An 18,382-nucleotide genomic window follows, 5' to 3' on the forward strand; every position below is an offset into this window, starting at 1 on the left:
TTATTAATTTGAGTCTTCTCTCTCTTCTTTTTAATAAGGCTGGCTAATGGTTTATCTATCTTATTAATTCTTTCAAAGAACCAACTCCTGGTTCTGTTGATCTGTTCCACAGTTCTTCTGGTCTCGATTTCGTTGAGTTCTGCTCGAATCTTTATTAGCTCCCTTCTTCTCTTGGGTGTAGGATCTATTTGCTGTTTTTTCTCTAGCTCCTTTATGTGTAAGGTTAGCTTTTGTATTTGAGTTCTTTCCAGTTTTTGAATGGATGCTTGTATTGCGATGTATTTCCCCCTTAGGACTGCTTTTGCTGCATCCCAAAGATTTTGAACGGTTGTATCTTCATTCTCATTAGTTTCCATGAATCTTTTTAATTCTTCCTTAATTTCCTGGTTGACCCTTTTATCTTTTAGCAGGATGGTCCTTAACCTCCATGTGTTTGAGGTCCTTCCAAACTTCTTGTTGTGATTTAGTTCTAATTTCAAGGCATTATGGTCCGAGAATATGCAGGGGACAATCCCAATCTTTTGGTATCGGTTCAGACCCGATTTGTGACCCAATATGTGGTCTATTCTGGAGAAAGTTCCATGTGCGCTTGAGAAGAATGTGTATTCAGTTGAGTTTGGATGTAAAGTTCTGTAGATATCTGTGAAATCCATCTGGTCCAGTGTATCATTTAAAGCTCTCGTTTCTTTGGAGATGTTTTGCTTAGAAGACCTATCGAGTATAGAAAGAGCTAGATTGAAGTCACCAAGTATAAGTGTATTATTATCTAAGTATTTCTTCACTTTGGTTAATAATTGATTTATATATTTGGCAGCTCCCACATTCGGAGCATATATATTGAGGATTGTTAAGTCCTCTTGTTGAATAGATCCTTTAAGTATGATATAGTGTCCCTCTTCATCTCTCACTACAGTCTTTGGGGTAAATTTTAGTTTATCTGATATAAGGATGGCTACCCCTGCTTTCTTTTGAGGACCATTCGAATGGTAAATGGTTCTCCAACCTTTTATTTTCAGGCTGTAGGTGTCCTTCTGTCTAAAATGAGTCTCTTGTAGACAGCAAATAGATGGGTCCTGCTTTTTTATCCAGTCTGAAACCCTGCGCCTTTTGATGGGGTCATTAAGCCCGTTCACATTCAGAGTTACTATTGAGAGATATGAGTTTAGTGTCATCATGATATCTATTCAGTCTTTGTTTTTGTGGACTGTTCCACTGAACTTCTTCTTAAAGGGGAATTTTAAGAGTCTCCCTTAAAATTTCTTGCAGAGCTGGTTTGGAGGTCACATATTCTTTTAGTTGCTGCCTGTCTTGGAAGCTCTTTATCTCTCCTTCCATTTTGAATGAGAGCCTTGCTGGATAAAGTATTCTTGGTTGCATGTTCTTCTCATTTAGGACCCTGAATATATCCTGCCAGCCCTTTCTGGCCTGCCAGGTCTCTGTGGAGAGGTCTGCTGTTACCCTAATACTCCTCCCCATAAAAGTCAGGGATTTCTTGTCTCTTGCTGCTTTAAGGATCTTCTCCTTATCTTTGGAATTTGCAAGCTTCACAATTAAATGTCGAGGTGTTGAACGGTTTTTATTGATTTTAGGGGGGGATCTCTCTATTTCCTGGATCTGAATGCCTGTTTCCCTTCCCAGATTAGGAAAGTTTTCAGCTAGAATTTGTTCAAATACATATTCTGGCCCTCTGTCCCTTTCGGCGCCCTCGGGAACCCCAATTAAACGTAGGTTTTTCTTCCTCAGGCTGTCGTTTATTTCCCTTAATCTATCTTCATGGTCTTTTAATTGTTTGTCTCTTTTTTCCTCAGTTTCCCTCTTTGCTGTCAACTTGTCTTCTAGGTCACTCACTCGTTCTTCCACCTCGTTAACCCTCGTCGTTAGGACTTCTAGTTTGGATTGCATCTCATTCAATTGGTTTTTAATTTCTGCCTGATTAGCTCTAAATTCTGCAGTCATGAAGTCTCTTGAGTCCTTTATACTTTTTTCTAGAGCCACCAGTAGCTGTATAATAGTGCTTCTGAATTGGCTTTCTGACATTGAATTGTAATCCAGATTTTGTAACTCTGTGGGAGAGAGGACTGTTTCTGATTCTTTCTTTTGAGGTGAGGTTTTCCTTCTAGTCATTTTGCTCAGTGCAGAGTGGCCAAAAGCAAGTTGTATTGGGAAAAAGAGAAAAAGAGAGGAGAGAAAGAAGGAAAGAAAAGAGAAAGAGAAAAAAAAAGGGAAGAAAAAGAAAAAAAAAGAAAAAAAAAGAAAAAAAAAGAAGAAAAAGAGAAAGAAAAAGAAAGGAGAAAAAAAGGGGGTGGGGGAAGGAAACAAATCAAAAAGCAAAACAAAACAAAAACAAAAACAAAAACAAACAAAAAAAGAACCACCGGGGAGTATCTTCTGATTCTGTGTACTTTAAGTCCCTTGGCTTCTCCTGGAAGTTGTCAGTCTAGCTGGTGTTCTGGGGGAGGGGCCTGTTGTGCTGATTTTCAGGTGTTAGCAGTTGGGGGAGCTGCTGTGCCCCTGCCTGGTGCAGGGCTCGGTGGGGGTTGTTTACCCCGTGAGGCCGCAGGAGGAACAGCCCCAGTGGCGGGGCAGCTCTGGAAACCTGGATTCAGCTCCGGCAGGAACTCCGTCTGCAGGGCCTGGAGGCTCCGGGGCGGGGCCGCTGATCTGCTCAGCTGGGGCAGGAGCGTCCTCGCTGTCCTGGGCCCTCCCGGCCTCTGCCTGTCCCGGGGGAGGCGGGATCCTGGGCTGTGTCCCGGCGCCCTGTGCTCCGGGGCCTGCGCTGGTGGATTCGCGCTCCCGGGCCGCGCAACCCCCTCCGCGGAGCTGCCGCCCGAGCCCCTCCGAGCTGCTCCTGGAACCGCGCAGCCCCCTCCGCACGGAGCCTCTTCCTCTGCCCGAGCCCCTTCAGCTGCTCCGGGTCCCGCCGGGTCCCGCCTGCGCGCTGCAGCCCTTAGGGAGCTCGGAGCACTCTCCTGGGCGCGCAGTTGCTCTGTTACTGTCCCCGGGAGCCCGAGGGCCTCCTCGCCCTCCTGGTCCTGCTCCAACTCCCCACGAGCCCCTTTCCGCCCGGGAAGGTCGGTGCAGCTCCTGCTCCTCCGGGACGGGGCTCTCCTGTCCTGGGGACACTCGCCCCGGCCTCAGCCCGGCTCCTCGCGGGGTCCCTCCCCCTTGGAGGTCTTTGTTCCTTTATTTCTTTTTCCCCGTCTTCCTACCTTGATAGAAGCGCGAACTCTTCTCACTGTAGCATTCCAGCTGGTCTCTCTTTGAATCTCAGGCCGAATTCATAGATTTTCAGGATAATTTGAAGGTTTTCTAGGTAGTTTGGTGGAGACAGGTGATTTGGAGACCCTGCTCTTCCGCCATCTTGCTCCTCCCCCCACTCTAACAATTCAATTAGAAAAATGGTCAAAGAATTTATGACATCCATGCTATAGAATATCACACGACTTTAAATATAAATAATTACACCTTTAATTAAGTTGACACAGATGTTTAGGATCTGTTCTTAATTGAAGAAGCAAGTTGTCAAACCATATGCATTGTATGATCCTATTAATGTAAAATAGGAAATACATATATATGTATAAAAATGTACTTCATGCGCATAAAAAGAATTGGACGGGTATACCAACTTTTATCCCTAGTTATGGAGTATAAATGGTAGATGTGGGAGGGTGCTGGCAAGAGAGGACAGTCACATGCTAATACAATTCTTTATCGGAAAACTTAAAAAATGCATCCTAGTTATACATTGTAAGAGAAGAATGAAAAAATTTGCCCTCAAAAATGTATTTAATTGTTCTGTTAAAAACCTTAACAGAAAACTCTCATATTTATCTCTTGAATGTAAATGCCTTGGTATCCAACTTCCCAAAAGAATGGCTCAATTTATTTGTCTTAATGACTCTGGGACATCTAAGTGAGTGAATTAAATAACTTCAATATTGCATTTGATGAATTAGTACATCATTGGTTTAAAAACCAAGTTGTAGAAAATGTGGAGCTAGTTTGAAATTCACTGGCTATGCAAATTTGTGATTTGTTTAATGTTTTCCTACAACAAATATCCTCAGTCAACAACATGAGGGAAAAATGATTCTTTATCAAATGTTTTTACTTTCTTTCAGTTTGTCCTAACGCTTTCTCATGAAATGTTACCTAGTTGGAGCAACATGGTTGACATTTCTTTGCTAATAGGCCAATTTGCACCACACATTGGCGTGAGTGGAATATCAGAATGGCCAGCAAAATAATATCTACCAATACTTGATATCAAGAGTGCAAAAATGAACGGAAGCTAGAAAAACCTATATTCATGCTAAATAATTTTTTTTCTGTTAGTATATAGCGCCACCCAGTGTTATAGAATTCTCTATGGAACCCTCTACAAAGTAGGCTATTGTGCCAAGGTGGAAAGGGACACAAATGACACTATGTGAGCTCCATAACTCTTCTCTTTATGGAACTTTGTTGCTTGAAAAAAAAAAAAAATCCAGGAAAACTGTTACAGTTTTATTAAGTCACTGTGTATTTCAAAGTACTTTAAGATATTCCAAAGAGATAATTCCAGAGGCCATTATAGATTCAGGCATACTTTACACTTCTGCATATCTAAAATGATAACTTCTCTTTTGAATTAAATTACAGCTGAAAATGGGAATGCATTTACAGAAAGAAGCAGTGGAATTTTTAGCTTTCTGTAGTGGCTTTTCCTATAGGGATCTGATGCTGTGTAGAGACACCATTTGGCAATTAGGCAACACAATTAAAACATAAATATTCATATTAAGGAAGATGTAAAAATTTTTTAAAAGTAATAAGACATTTCTTCATTACTTTATTGCTGAATTAATAAAGAAAATGTAAAATTCCATCTGAGTCCCCAGAACTTAAGTGGATTGGAAGAAAGTAACTAAATCTAAGATAAATTGCACTCTGTTTCTCATTTTATTCTGTTCCTTGAGTGTTCTTCAAGACCCTACTCCCCCTTGTCTTACTGCCTTTAAAAATCATGGCTGAAGGCTTCTTCTTTAGAAGAGCATATAGTCACATCAAACTTGGAACTCCTAGAACTCAATTTTTCTCATTAAAATTGCTCTTACTCCATGCTCTCTCTGGCACTAACACTGTTTCATTCTTCTCTGCTTGAAATATTTGTCAGTACTGAGCAATATAACCTGTTGTTGTTCTTGTTATTATGATTATCATATTTTACTCCTCTCTCTTGTGTTTCCCAGGTCTTTTCTCCCAGTAGGCCGACTCCTTCATACTCTGTTTCTTGTTTGCTCTTTTCATTCTTATGCCATCATTGTGTTATAGACCCTTCTTACGTCATTTTACCATTACAGGTTTCCCCCACCTGATCTGTCCGTTGCTCACATTCTCTTCTTTCATTCTAACCTGCATGGAACAAACAAAATTAATCTATTGAAAATTTTTCTCTTTGCAACTCTTAGACTGCAACTCTTTAAATGTAAAAATAATGTCTTTCATTATTTATTCTCAGTATTTAACACTGCATACCTAAGATACATTGCCATGAAGGAACTAAATGGTAATGCAGAATAAACTAGTGATGGTGAGTGGAACTGTGTTGTGTGGAAAGATTCATGGTGTTTACATTGTTTTGTCACTGGAGATCACTCCTCAGATGAAAACACATGTCAACTTTTTATTTTCCCCACCAGAGTTAGTCTAATAAGCCTTTTCCGTATCCTAAGCAGAGCAGAAACACACACTCACCAAGAGAAATACACTTCCAGAAATCTGGTTAGAAAGAAAAAGAGAGAAATACTATATAGCAATTACCATCATTAAGAAGGAAAAGAATAATGACTATCTGTGATTAACGATGAAAGACTCAATGCAAAACATATGTCAAGGAAACCAGAGATACACAAAGATCAAATGTAGACAAAATGCCTAGAGTCCAAAGCGCACTAGTTCAACTAGTGTACATCTATCCCTTGTTTCTGAATAAGGAAGAAAGAGAAGTTGTTATTAAAGTATATTTAATCATTATGATTTATTTTATCTATTTATACAGTGAACTTTACGTATTTCAATAACTGGGTTTAAATGCTTTCCTTTTTAGTGAATATTTTTATTGTCTTTATGCATTCCTTAAGGAAAGATCCTTTATAGCATATAGATATCTGGAAAAATAAATGTCACCTGATGTTTAGAGTCAAGGCTTTGCTGTCTAGGTGAGGATGGGGAACTTATGGTGAACATAAGCAGCAATGAGATTTAGGAGATTTCTGGTCAAGATAACTTTGTGAATACTCCAAGCTTCCCCTTTTCTTCCAAACATGACAAAACTAAAATAAATAAATATATATATGTTTTATATATTTAAAATATATATTTATATATCTACCTATATTTTATATATTTAAATATTTATGTATATTCTATTCTATTCTATTCTATTATAAATATATTTTATATATTTATATATTTTATATATATATATATATATATATATATATATATATATACCTATATTTTCACAAATTGTTGCTAATCCCATGAGTATGCTGGTATTAAGGATTTTAAATAAGCAGAGGCATCATATTTCAACTCCTATGGTGTAAAATATTGAATGGCAAAACTGAGGTGTAGGACAAGAACCAGTCACTCAACATGAAAATGAAGGTTGCAATAAGATTCCTTATTTCTGTAAGAAAGGAGACTAAAAAAGCTGTAGCCATTTCTAAGAGCTGTTTTTTTTTTTTTTAATAAAGCTGCTTGATAGAAGGAATAAAGTGAAGAAATCATCGTATACCATATCTACTCATTAATTGAGTAGCTAGATCTAGAGCCCTGAGTCATTACAGAATGAGAGTTGGTATATAATTCCTGATTCCAGAATAGGGTCTGGGAATCCAGATAGGGGCAAATGTAAAACCAATGGACAAAGATGGGAGAAGAGGTATGGAGCAGGGTGAGGGGGGGTAGTTCTCATGTGAGTCTTGTGCAAATATTCCAAGTATGTGAGGAAAGCTAACACTAAAAAAATTTTTTTTAATGATCAGCAAAATCAACAACAACAAAATAGAAACAATTAAATAAAATGCAAACATTAGGGCAATTTCAAAATGACTTTAAAGTACATTGAAGATAATAAAAGAGAAAATGGAAAAACCTAACATTTCTAAAATCATTTAGAAATTATAAAACCAAGGCAGACTCATATAAGAACTGATGGATGTTAAAATCAAATTATAGTTTGTGGGTATTAATATACAATAACTGATATAAAAATAAAACTTCCTACAGCACCATAATCTTCATACTGAACACAAAGAAAGATTTTTGAAGAGGAAGGTATACTGAGTAGTTCACCTGGAATGCAGCACAGAATGACAAAGTAATTAAAAATTATCAAGAGAAATTGAGAGTTACAGAGAATATTCTTAGGACTCAACCATATCTAATATGAGAGCACAGTGGAGGAAAAGCTTATCTAAGTAAAAATGCCTAAAAATATTTCTTAATTGAAAATTATCTTAGCCTGCAGATTGAAACTACACACAGACTTCTAGAAAGGATAAATGCAGTTAATCCTAGACCACATAGTGATACTGGAGAACATAGTAAAGAAAAAAATAACCCTTACAGGTATCAGAGAGAGAAAAGAAAAATTGGCTACAAAGGAATGGTAAATAGTCTGAAAACAAACTTCTTATCAACAAAATATAGTTGCCAATGGCTTATTATATTCAAAGAACTGAGAGAAAACATATGCAGACATAAATACAGGTACTCATGATCATTTTTGGCTATGTCAACTGTTAGATTTCATATTTGATTTGGTTTCCCTTAAATCAAGGAAAACATAAACAAAGAAAATAATATTCTAAGAAAAACTAATTCTTACATATAGTAATATACCATCAAGAAAATACAATTCTAAAATCCAATTATCCAGGGGCAGCCTGGGTGGCTCAGCGGTTTAGCACCGCCTTCAGCCCAAGGCCTGATCCTGGAGACCCGGGATCGAGTCCCATGTCGGGCTCCCTGCATGGAGCCTGCTTCTCCCTCTGCCTATGTCTCTGACTCTTTCACTCACTCTCTCTCCTCTCTCTCTGTCTTTCATGAATAAATACATAAAATCTTAAAAAAATAAAAATAAAATAAAATCCAATTATCCAGCTGTTAAATTTAGATCCTATTTATAGTTCAGAAATTTCTATGACCTTGAATGGCACATTTAGAACCAGTATTTTAACTTATTTTCTATAATTAAAAAAATTAATGGAGTAATTTATTTAAATTATAGTCACATAGGGAAATCCGTCATTAGGCTCCAGTTATTCATTGCTTTATAACAAAACCACTCCAAAATTAGTGGCTTAAAATAACAATTTATTTGGCTCATATTTTAAGGCGTAGGGATTTGGAAGATAAGTAGTTGGATGATTTGTGTCAGATGTGGTGTGTGTCAGGGCTACTAAAACTGGATGTTTTATTTTCAAGATAGCCTTTTGCTTACACGTCAGATTTCTTGGGGCTCCCTGGACTTGATCTCTCTCCTCTCATGTCATTTCATCCTCCAGGGCCTCTCCAAACGATTCAGGCTTTTTATAGCTTTATTAAAGGAGCCAGTTGGCACATTCAGCTTCCTGCCTGGATATCTTCTGTGGGTCTTCCAGCTGATTAAAAACAGTATCTATTTTTGATGTTATTACAGACACCAGTTTCACTAAACTTTCCACAATACAGAGTACAATCAACTTTATCTAGTCTTAGTATCATTTTCTCACCGCCCTTCCAATCTTCCCTTACAAAGGGTTCCTCTTGCTGTCTTGCAATGGCAGCATCCTGCTTCTAGTTAGCAAGCACTGCACAAGAAATTAATAACAAACCACACAGAAATATAATGGAGTAAAAATAATTTCATTTTGCCCAAATTGTTATGGCAGAGATTCTGGAAGAGTTCATTTAAGTGGCTTATTTACTTATTATTTTTTAAGATTTTTTTTTTTTTTTTTTTTTTTTTACTCATGAGACACAGAGAGAGAGGGGCAGAGACACAGGCAGAGGAAGAGGCAGGCTCCATGTAGGCATCCCAATGTGGGACTTGATCCTGGGACTCCAGGATCATGCCCTAGGCCAAAGGCAGGCGCTAAAACACTGAGCCACCCAGGGATCCCTAAGTGGTTTATTTTTTATTGATATGGAGTTGGTTGAAATGGTTAGGGATAGAGGTTTCACTTTCAAGATGGCTTTCTTTACTCAAGTGTCTGGCACCTTGATGATACTGGTTTCTCCATTTGTCTCTGTCTCTGCACTATCTCCTCTCTCTCTACATGGTAGCTCACCCTCCATAAGCCTGAACTTGAAAATTTCCACAGCATGGTGGTGCTAGGGTAACTGCACTTCATAAAACTGAATAGCTTCCAAGTGGCAAGCTATAGAAGATTTTGGATTAGTTAATGTTGACCTATGGAATTGGCACAGTATCCCTTCTGTTGTATTCTATTGGTCAATGCAGTTACAAGTCCTACCAGGCTAAAAGGGATTTAGAAGCCGTCTTTTAATGAGATAGTGCCAATGCCATACTACAGATAAGCATGTCTGATAGGAGATAATGTTGTGATCTTTCTTGGAAAATACCGTCTGTCACAGTTATCATCCTTTAACATAACTGAAACATGAAAATCATGAAATGTTCAGGTAGACAATTGTCTTAGTGTCTTAGGGCTACTTTAACAAAATACCACACCTCCGGTGGCTTATAAATAACAGAAATTTACTTCTCAGAGTTCTGGAGCCAGGAAGTCTGAGGTTGGGGTGCCAGCATGATTGAATTCTGGTGACGATTCCCTTTTGGATGGCAGACTACTGACTTCCTGATGGATCCTACACAGCAGGGAGCAGAGGGGAAGCAAATAGCTCATAACTCTTTTAGAACACTATTCCTATTCATGAGGGCTGCTTCTCCATGAGCTAATTACTTCCCAAAGGCTCCACCTCCTAATACCATCACCTTAGAAATTTGGTTTTCAACCATATGAATTTTGAGGATACACAAACACTCAGACCAGAGCAACAATTGAAGTTAACACTTTAACTTGTTAATATGAATATTCTAAGAATATTAGAGTTTTCTAAGCAAACTTTGTGAAAATTGGCAGGTATTTAACAGACTTTCATGAAAATGTAACTCCAACTGAGATATTATGAAGTCACATTTAGTATATCAATTAAACCACCTATAATATATAGCATATATAGCAGAATAATCTATACATGGTAAATATAAGAATAGAAAAGAGATGTCTTTATTATAAAAAATAATCTCTTAAATAACAAAAATAATTACATTATATTAGTCTTTCTAGTTTTTCAAATGAACTAAAGCACCATTATTTTCTCTTTTTTAAAAAAATGTATTTATTTATTTGAAGGAGAGAGAGCATGCCAGCATGAACAGGGGGAGAGGAGGAGCAGAGAGAGAGAGAAAGAGGGAGAAGTGGACTCCTCACTGGGCAGGGAGCTGGCTGCCAGCCTCAATCCCAGGACCCTGAGGTCATGACCTTAGCCCATGGCAAAACTTTAACCAACTGAGTCACCCACGCATCCCACAAAGCATATTATTTTCTTTGAATTGTATTTAGAAAGAATTAAAGATGAGGCAGCGTGGATGGTTTAAATGCAAAATTGATAACCCACTTTACATCATTATTAAGATAATAATTCTGTGAATGAGATTTTACATTATTATTGGAATAACAATTCATTTGGTTTATCCAATTTAAAAGGATAGCAGACAGCTTTCACATTTGGAAGATGCTCTTTATCAACTACATGTTTATCAACATGAACGTGGCATTAGTGGCAAATATAAGATTTCTTTTCCGATACTTGGAGTTAAGTTTTCTACGTTTGACCTCTTCCTTTCTATTTTATCATACATGAGTAATATTTCAGTATTTTTGTTTGGTTTAATTTTGTCATTGATCATATAGCCATAATATGTCATCATATTGTGAAGTCACAGCAGCCTATTAATGTTATAGGGCTACCTTCTTCTGTGCCCATTAAAAACCTGTTTTATTTTCAGTGTTTTATCAATGCAGTTATTTAATTATAGTTCCAGTTAAGATTTATTCATTTTATTTATTATATGCTATTATTGGAAAAGTCCACCTTATGAAATATAATAGAGTAAGCAAACAGTCATTAAAAATCATCTAAAATCTCAATTGAAATGGTTCTAATAAAATGGATAAAAACAAGATATATTCAATTTAATTTTCTAGGCACTGCTGTGTTCCAGGTAACTCACCAAGGGAATGTGGTGATTTAATTGTCTGGATGGCACAGCAAGAGATCCTCTGAAGTCAGATTGAAGTTGGCTCTGTAGTATCTTGCTTCTGTTTTAGAAAAATATACACTTTCTTTGGATACTCAGCATGATATTCAGTAAGCATGGATGTGAGAGGCTAACAAAGAAGAAATGCTGTTATTTATTATTCACTACTCTCCTAGGGTCCCTTGACACTTGGAGTTAACATACTTCCATAGAAACATTTAACTGTCAATGGTTCATTCCAGTAAAACCGGATCAGACAATGTACATGTCAAGAAAAACACCATTAAAGCTTGAGCTTTTATCAATGTAAATCCTTTTGTTGTTGTTGTTTAATGGCTAAACAAAGATTTTATGAATAATTTCAATGTTCATTGAAAAGATATTAAAATTTATCTCCCAAAATTTGTTCAATCAATTCTCAAATTTCCATAGGCACATTTCCACATTATTAAAATATCTTTAGTGAAACAAATGTTCTTGATTGCAACACAATTGTTTACTTTGTTAACACTTTTTCACTCATTTACAGATACTTTGAAAGGATCCTAAGACCAAACAGAAAGGAAAACACTACTTAACCCCATGATCCACAAAAGATGTGAGGAAATCAGTGTTCTGTGGGTATGAGCTTAAGAGAGCATTATTTGGTCCTCCCATGCAGATCTGTACTCATTTTTTTTTTGTTCTGGAAGAGGGAGTCTGTGATCAGATATGGGATTTTCATTTTCATTTTCATTACTGAAAAGAAAATCTATGTTGGCTGCTGCATTAGTTTTTTCTTGTGATATACCAAATTACCACAAACTTGGCAGATGAAAACAACACACTAATTATGGGTCAGGGGTCCAGGCAAAGCTTAGCTGTGTTAAATAGAAACCAGAGCTGGATAGTGGTTAAAGCAGTAAAAACAGATTCTGGGATACCTGGGTGACTCAGCGATTGAGTGCCTGCCTTGGGCTCAGGGCCTGATCCTGGGATCGAGTCCCACACCAGGCTCCCTGAAGGGAGCCTACTTCTCCCTCTGCCTATGTCTCTGCCTCTCTCTCTCTGTGTGTTTCTCATGAATAAATAAATAAAATCTTAAAAAGAAAAAAAGTAAAAACAGATTCTACTTGGACTGTTTTAATAGGGAAACAGATAACTCAATGTAGAACTGGACTCAAATTCCAAATGCAGCATGAGCAAGTGGGGATTTATACCAAGGAGCAGGGTAGGGGTCAGTGGATGGGAAATTACTCAAAGGAAACATCCAGGTAAGGAGGAATTCTGGCTAAACCAACTTTAGACAGAGTTTTAACCGCAGGCAGGCTAGGGTGCTCAGATCCTAACGGTCAAGGGATAAGAAATTTGATCAGATATTGAAGGTGATCAGATATCAAGAGTAAGGAGTCTTTCTGGGATGCCTGGGTGGCTCTGTTGGTTAAGCATCTGGCTCTTAATTGTGGCTCAGGTCACGTTCTCAGAGTCTTGAGATCAAGCCCCACATCAAGCTCTGCGGTGAGTGTGGAGCCTGCTTAATATTCTCTCTCCCTCTTCCTCTGCCCTCCAAACCCCTTTCCTCCCCTCCCCCCATACTATCTCTAAAAAAAGAAAAAAAAAAGAGCAACTTGATAAACTGATTTAGGATTTTCAATGAAATTAATTAAGTGATGCAAAAATGGACATGGAAGTCTATGGTTAAGGCCTAGTTGAGAAGAGGGTTGAAAAGAATCTGCCTAAAATTTGGTCAAAGAGGGCATCTTGTTAGCAGGATCCTCTGCTCATAGTCTTATTTTGGAGCTGCAATAAAGGCTTCAGGCAGACTGAATTTTCATTAGTCTTTCCATTAGGAAAAAAAAAAATCATTTTTCAAGCTCCCTCACATGGCTGGTAGAATTTATTTCCTTGTGGCTATAGAACTCACAGTGGCTCACTTGTTTGAGGCTAGGAAGAGAGTGAGTCTCTGACTTCAAGGAAGACACTGGTCCTTCTTTTAAGGGTTTTAACCTGATTAAATACCAATTAGAATAATCCCTCTTTTGAGAAACTCATAATCCAGTGATTTGAGGCCTTAATTGTATCTGCAAAATTCCTTCATCTTTGCCATATTCTGTTGGCTTGCAGCAAGTCATGATGGCTGTGATCCCACTGAAAAGGAAGGGATTATACAAGGCCATGATTCATTGGGGGTTGGGGGTTTCCGTAGGCTGTTTCTACCAAAGCTATTTTAGAAGAAAGTGTATATCATAGGCAGAAATAATCCTGACTATGAATGTTCATAAGAGTCATTTTCTTTTATGGAAAACCTATAGGTTTTACTACTATCAAAAATTGTAAGGATGAAGTAAGGAAATAGTCATGATGGGCAGTATGACACATGTTCATCTTTAACATTTAACAAATATGTATAGGCATAATTAATGAATAAAGGGCATTAAATATATTTTCACCTGATTTTTTCTTTTAGTAATGAAAATATTAATGATAATACTTTTTACATCAGGACATGGATTTCAAAATAATAGCAGTGATCACAATGACATCAGTAAAAATCAAGAAATTTAGTTCCATGACCTCATATATTATAATGGAATATGGCAAATGTGAAGCAGCCTAGCTTTTCTTTTCTCCTGCTACTTCCCACCCCCCACATTTAGTATACTCTAACTGATCTCCTTTTTTCATCTGTGTCTCTTGTTTGGCAATTTCTAGATTTTTACTGACAATACTGCATCCACATAGAATGCCATATCATTCTGTCCATTTATCCAAAACCTACCTCTCCTTTGAGGGGAACTTTAAAGGAAGTTACTATAGGATATCAGTTTTTGGAGAACCTCCTGCTAATAGAAATTTTTCCCTTTTCGGAAGCATCTTTGTTCTCCTTTAGAATATCATCACTTTAATGCCTACAACTTTGCTTTTAATGGAAATGTTTGTGTTTGTATGAGAGAATGTAACATGTTTCATTGCATTCCTGAGACTTATTAAGCATTCAGTGAGTTATAAATTTATATGTATATATATATATATATATATATAAACACATTTTTTCCTTCTATACCACTGAGCCATATTTTTTTCTATTTTATGGCATCTATTACATTTCCTTATACAGCTATAAGTAAGGGATAAAAAGTGGTTGTTGTTTTTTTATATATAATAGTAATGCACAGTAATGCATAATATTTTAAATTAGGACATTTTATTAATATGTAAATGTATTCTAAAATAAATTTTGTAATAAGGTGAACATGGATAAACTATATTTCTAGCTGTTCTTCAAAACAGAGTAAAAGATATAATGTAACTTTGGACATTAATCATAGGAAAATCAATAATATTTTCCACCATTTCTGTCTCACACTGATTTATCATTGCTCCTTTATACTCTGTAATAACATTCAAATTTAATCATCTTAAATTTTTTAAAATTTAACTTGGGGTTTTTGGAATTATGTTAGTTAAGGTACTAGGTTCTATTATCTTTCTACTAGTATGCGTATATGAAGAATGTAATGGCTTCCATCAAGGAACTTTTTATTTTTTATTTTTTTATCTTTTTATGATAGTCACACAGAGAGAGAGAGAGAGAAAGAGAGGCAGAGACACAGGCAGAGGGAGAAGCAGGCTCCATGCACCGGGAGCCCGACATGGGATTCGATCCCGGGTCTCCAGGATCGCGCCCTGGGCCAAAGGCAGGCGCTAAACTGCTGCGCCACCCAGGGATCCCCATCAAGGAACTTTGTAAATGTGTCTTCATATTAGGTTTTGCTCCTTATTTGTATATTTATTTTTACTTTTATTAAATTTTTCCTTTATGTTTTTAATGGGAGGATTGCCTTTTGATATTTTAGGCTATTGTAATCTGGTACTTTTTCATCATTATCTCCTGGATATTTGCTTTCTTTCAAGGCTCAAAAGTCAATAGGTAAAAAATATATATACATATGTCAATCTTCTGTGTATATATGTGTTAAATCTATTTTGACCTTTCTCACTTTCATATCAGCCAATAGCACTTCCAGGAACAGCTATCCATATATTCACATTCCAAGTGACAAAGTTTACCCACCTTATCTTACATTAGACCTTTCCCAAGCCGTATGGCATTAATCTTGACAGCATTTTAAAATTGCCACTTTTAGATGATTTCTCTCTGCTGATATTTTTCGTCCATTTGTCTTTTATATTATTTTTTCCAAAAGCACAGATTTCAGATTTCTGTCTATAATTCACCAATTCCCTTAGGGGAATTTTCTACTATTTTTTCTACTATTGTTTCTATTGTTGCTGTTCTTACATATCACTCCAAAAGGAGGAAAGTGACAGATTTTTTTTTCCTCCCAACCCAGTGTTTACTCCCTGATTCAACTACTTCTTTTTTTTTCTAACTCTAATATTTTTACCCAAACGTGCCTATGAACAAAAAGTTACCCTTTTTAAATTCACTTTTCCTGGTTCACAATTTATTCCATTCCTCTTAACCTTTAACTCTTATACATTATGTAATTCTCATATCTCCCAGTCCTATCTTATAATTTGACATACTTTTGCATATCTCCATACATCATTCAAGTCTTTTTCTTCAGTGTTTAACTATCTTTGCCTCTTCTTTCCGGTTTCCTCTTATTCTTGTTTTCTCTTTTGTTCATATTAAATCTGGAATAGACAGCCAACTATAAAATTACCAAAATGTCAGTTTCCTTCATCAGACAACATCTGCCAAATTTCCTTATAGATAAAAAGTTACTAATAATTTTTCTTTGCATATATGGCATTCACTGAGTATTGAGAATATAATCTTCGCTAGGTGAAGACCAGTCTATTGGAATCTTTAGTCTAGTAAACCCCAAGATGCGGTATTTCTATGGTGTAGTAACATAATCATGCCATGATAGATTTTTTTTTTTCCTCAAGGGACCAGGGGCTTATTTATAATAAAACCTTGTTTTTTTAATGCAACTCTGGATTCAGAATACTAATAATTAAATCCACACTCTAATAAATAAAATAAGGACTTGATTATAAAGTAATCTTATGTAAAAACACTTCTTTTAAAAAAACACAATAACAGAGGTTGGAAGACTTGAAAGTAAATGCAGGATGATCATCAAATTTACATTCATCATAGGCAAAGTCCTTTGAGGTCATGAGAAAATTATGTAACATAAATATTCATTCAATTAATTGATTTGCTGATTTAATAGAAATCCCCTGGTCTTATGTAGCTAACGTTTCTCCATAGATGATGAAAATAAACAAAAAAAGTGACTACATGGATATGTAAAATTGTAATGAGCTAAATGGTCATAAGAAATATGGAGAAATATAAAGAAAGGGAGAGGGCGTGAGGTTTCAGGAATGAGGATCAGGGTATACGGTACTTTACAATTTTAAAGGTGGTTCACTGAGAACGTGAAGCTTCAGCAAAGACCTAGAGCAAGTGTGGGGAATCCATGTGGATATCTTTGGATATCATGTCCCAGGCAGAGGAATAAACAAGTGAAAAAGCCCCAATGTGGGATTAGGTGGAGGCCAGTGTGTGGACAGCAGAATGAGCAAGGGAGAAGAAGAAGTAGGAGATGAGATCAGATAATAGTGGCCATATAAGATAAGTCCTTATACCTTGTTACAAGTAATTTAGGCTTAACTCTAAGTGAAATTTGAAGTCATTGCAAGGCTTTCAGTAGGGAAAAGAGATCCCTTAATCTTATTTGTTTCAAAATTTTCATCATGGGAGGCAATATATTAGAGAAAACTATTCAAAACACGAACAATAAAAAATACATGACATATAATTGCTATGTTGTACACAAATGCCTATGTAAACAGAATTTTGCCAGATTGCCCACAGCCATCAACTGCCTTTTGAATTAAAATCTCCTTCCTGAACTTTGAGTAAACATTTTCTTGACTTTTTATGGTAATCATATCCTTGCTTTATAGGTATACCAAATAGGTGCATGTCTCTAAGCATTATAATAAACTTGTTTTGAAATTTGTGTAAGTGGGAATTAAGCATTCTCCATGTTGTTTTATGGCAATTATTTTAACTCAATATTTTAAAGAAATTCTCCCATCTCGGGTGGAAATACATAAATGTAATTCGTTGATTTGCATTGCTCTGTACATTAGATTTCATAATTATTTTTTTCTACTTTTGATAGATTATTTTTAAGGCTTCTAGTTAGGAAATTTAATATAAACAATGCTGCTATCAGCAATGATGAATATGTATCTTGGATTACACAGCACATGTTTTTGCATAATACCTAGGGATGGAATTTAGGGTTCACAGAATATGTAGTTTTACCTTTACAGATATTGAAAAATTGTTTTACAAAGTGATTTTCAGTCACAATTCTCACCGGTATTAAGACAATTGCTCCACCTTCTCAAAAATACTTGGTATTATCAGGCGGGTTTTTTTTTTTTTTTTTTTTTTTTTTTTTTTTAAGTTTGCAGCAAACTATTGAATGTGATCTCTGTTGGTTAATTTCTATTTACTTGTTTGTTTATCATTAAGTTTTGCATTTTTAAGAGCAGTTTTAGATTCACAGAAAAAGTGAGGGAAAGGTACAAAGATTTCGCATATATCCCTTGCCCCTGCACATGCTTAGCCTCCCCCATTAGCAATATCCTTTGCCACAGTAGTGTATTTGTTACAATTGATGAAACTATATTGACACACCATTGTCAGCCCAAATCCATAGTTTGGATTATGATTTACTCCTGGTGGTGTATATGCTATGGATTTGAAATGTATAATGACACATATCCATCATTATAATATCATCCAGAGTATTTTCACTACCCTAAAATTCCCCTGTGATCTACCTCTCATCCTCCTACCTCCAACCTCTATCAATCTCTGATCATTTTATTGTCTTTAGTTTCCTGTTTTCCAGAATGTCATAGAATTGGAATCAGAAGCATGTGGCCTTTCAGACTGGCTTCTTTCACTTAGTAATAATATGCATTTAAGTTTCCTCCTTGTCTTTTCATGGCTTCATACCTCCTTTCTTTTTAGTGCTGAATAATATTCCATTGCCTGTATGTACGAGAGTTTATTTATCCATT

General features: G+C 36.3%; 1 long non-coding RNA gene across 1 annotated transcript in view; it reads left to right on the top strand.

The window, feature by feature from the left end:
* The window catches only part of LOC144283706 (uncharacterized), an 87,641-nt gene extending 76,061 nt beyond the window's left edge, over positions 1-11,580 (top strand). The window contains exon 3 of the long non-coding RNA XR_013352268.1: positions 11,268-11,580. This is a non-coding gene — a long non-coding RNA (uncharacterized LOC144283706). The remainder of the gene's footprint in view (positions 1-11,267) is intronic.
* The last annotated feature ends 6,802 nt before the right edge of the window (positions 11,581-18,382 follow it).

This window comes from Canis aureus, chromosome 14, assembly GCF_053574225.1.
Source record: "Canis aureus isolate CA01 chromosome 14, VMU_Caureus_v.1.0, whole genome shotgun sequence".
In the NCBI taxonomy this organism is placed as follows: domain Eukaryota; kingdom Metazoa; phylum Chordata; class Mammalia; order Carnivora; family Canidae; genus Canis; species Canis aureus.